The following is a 3,039-nucleotide window of genomic DNA, read 5'->3' on the forward strand; positions in this document are numbered from 1 at the left end:
TTTTTTTTTTTTTTTTTTTTTTGAGGATCCGAAAAGGTATCAGAATAGGATCTGTGTTCTAAAAATGCTTGGGTTTGTTTTAATTAGGCATGGTAAACACACACACACACGAAGTTATATTATGAAGGAAGAAGCTGATGCTCACAGATTCCCAGAAGCAGGAGGTGTGGCCGTGCAGGAAGCACCAGGGTGGGTCAGGCGGCAGCAGGAGGAAGAGGGGAGAACATGGCCCATAGCCTTCCTGGGGTTCTCACAGCAAGGAATGGATAAGGCAGGGCAGGTCTCCTAGGTCCCCAAGCTTAGAATTGGATACTTGGGATAATTTTGACAGGCTCTGAGCTCTAGGTTGTCTGCTATGTGGCTCTAGGGTGACTTAGGGCAGGCTGGGGAAATATTGCTTGGTGTGTGCAAGTTTGATAGAGAAGGTAGTTAGGGTATGGGCTCTGGGACGGTGAGTGTGCTCACAGAGTGTTGCTTGCTGGCTGTAGCAGAATGAAGGGGACGATGCACTGAAAGACAAGATACGTTTCCTCATCTTGGTGTCCCTATATGTAGACGGGAATGTTCTCTGTCCAGGGATGGGGTCTGAGCTGAAGCCTGTATTTCCCTATTCTCTCAACTGCAATTCAAAACACTGTCTTTTTTTCCTCACTGATCCCGATGGGCAGTCCCTGCAGGATCAAGGTGCCAAACACCACAACATCAAGAATACAGAAAATGACGTCAATGCTGTTTGAGTAATGTCATTTCCTCTGCTCAAATGCTTCCTGCAGGAGCCGTTGAAGAAACATTTTGGTCTTTTCATCCTGTGTTATTTTATTGACTTCGGGGCATCAAAAGTTGACTCCAGACTGCGCTGGTCACTCATCCACTCTCCTCATCATTTATCAGATGCTCCCCAAACCCCTGTGATGTGCAGGGATAATGCAAGGGACCCTGGGATGGAGAAGCCCACCCCTGCCTTCCATGAGCTCAAGTTGGGGTGACAGAGAAATCTACAGTTACCAAATTGCCAGGTAGGTGCTTAAAGGGATATGAACAAGTTGATTGGGGTGGGCCCTAGAATTGACACTGAGCTGCATTCTGAGGGATGTGGGGCCGAGGGAGGGGTGAGGTTTGGAAACAGAATGAGGGACTAATGCACTGAAGGGTGGGGTGTATGTTCCCATCTTGGTGTCCATATATGTAGTACATGGAATTTTCTCTGTCCGGGGACGAGGTCTGGGTTCAAGCTTTTATTTCCCTATTCTCTTCATTGCAATTCAAAACGCTGTCTTTTTTCTCATTGATTGAAAAAAAAAAGAAAAAAAACCTTTTTTTGAGGTTCCATCATGTATCAGGAATTGCCTTAGCCATGTGAAATTCAGGAATGGACAAGAAAGTCAGGGCCCCTGCCCTCAAGGAGCTTACATTTTGTTGAGAGAGAGCAGCAACCAACCGAAAAAGGAGTCTCTGCCTTTATGGGTGAAGAGTAAACAATTAAAGAAGTGTCTACTATAAACAATTAAACACAGTATCCTATGTTAGGTAGCCACCCACGCTGCCAAGAAACACAAAGCTGGCCAAGGAAACAAAGAGGCAGGAGGATGAGGATTCCAGAAAGTAAAGCAGCATAGAGGCGATGCATTCATTCCAGATGATCAGGAAAGGTGTTGATGAGGTCTGAGTGGCAAGGAGGAGCTGTGTGCAGGGAGCTGCAGGCAACAACCACCTGCAGAGGAGAAGGCAAGTGCAAGGGAGAGGACATGCTCCGTGTCTGTGTACCATGAAATGTCACGAGGGAGTAAGGAGCAAGGAAATGGCGTAATCCAATTTACGTCTCAGAAAACTCACCTTGACGGAAATAGTAGACACTGGGGGTTCCGAAGAGCAGGGGAGATTGGGAAGGGAGGGAGTGAGCATTGAAAATATGTCTATCGGGTACAATGTGCACCTTTTGGATAATGGGTACAATAGAAGCCCAATCCCCACCAGCACACAATATTCCCATGTAATAAACATGCACATGCACCCTCTGAATCTAAACTAAAATAATGTTTTAAAGAAAAATCACTTTGGTTGCTGAGTGGCAAAATGGTTAGAGAGGAGAAAGCACAGAAGTGGGGTGATCGATTAGGGGGCAACACAGTGAGCAGGGACGGAGGATGCACAGTACAGAACATCCCGGGGAAAGGAAGGCAGCGTCCCAAGAGTGGGGAAATCCCCACAAGCTCACATTTGCAAGCAGCATGGCCCAGTGTGCAGATTCCGGCTCCACGGACCCTGTTACACCATCTCCTCCAAGGCTTCCTTTCTCTGACCTTCGCCTCAGGGCTAGTAGACTTGGGTAAGTGATCCACATTCAGTGGCTGATGTTCCGTGGCCCATGCACAGATCCACACTCAGCTACTTAGTGTAGAGAAAGTCACTTAAAACTTTTTCAGCTTCATTATCTTTATCTGTAAATTTTAAGGTAGTTCTTATCTCTGGGTATTTTTACAAAGAAGAATTGAGATACTATCTCAATTCTTTGAAATTGAATCCTATAAACATAAGGGATTGTTAAAAAACAAAAAACAAAAAAACAAACAAAAAAAAAACAGATCTGCTCTTTATTCCAGCCTCTGGTTGAGGCAAAGCCCAAATCATTAACTTGAGGCCCATTTGATTCCTTGGAGGATAAAGATTCTCCCTGTCCAGACCCCAGGTCTTGAGATTATTACACCCTAGGACAAGCTAGGCTGCCACGCCTAAAGAAAGGCTGGTGGCCCGGCTTCCATCCCATGCAAACATGGTCCAAGTCATGTTATCCCATTCACCTTGGCTGTGGAGAAGAATCCGGAGGCCACATTCAGGAAATCTGTCATGCTGAGATTGATTAAGGATGTCGGCTACGCATGAGGGATAGAAAATGCCCCAGAGCAAGAGTCTGTCCTCCCTCCACGCATTCACAGGGCAAGTTGGCACATGACCCCAAAAGAAAATAGTTGCCTCTCCTACTTACGTTTTGCTCAGAACCTCACATAGACATTTCATTCTTATAACTTTCGTGTTGGCCTG

This window comes from Rhinopithecus bieti, unplaced genomic scaffold (assembly GCF_001698545.2).
Source record: "Rhinopithecus bieti isolate Rb0 unplaced genomic scaffold, ASM169854v2 scaffold_39273, whole genome shotgun sequence".
Classification (NCBI taxonomy): Eukaryota; Metazoa; Chordata; class Mammalia; order Primates; family Cercopithecidae; genus Rhinopithecus; species Rhinopithecus bieti.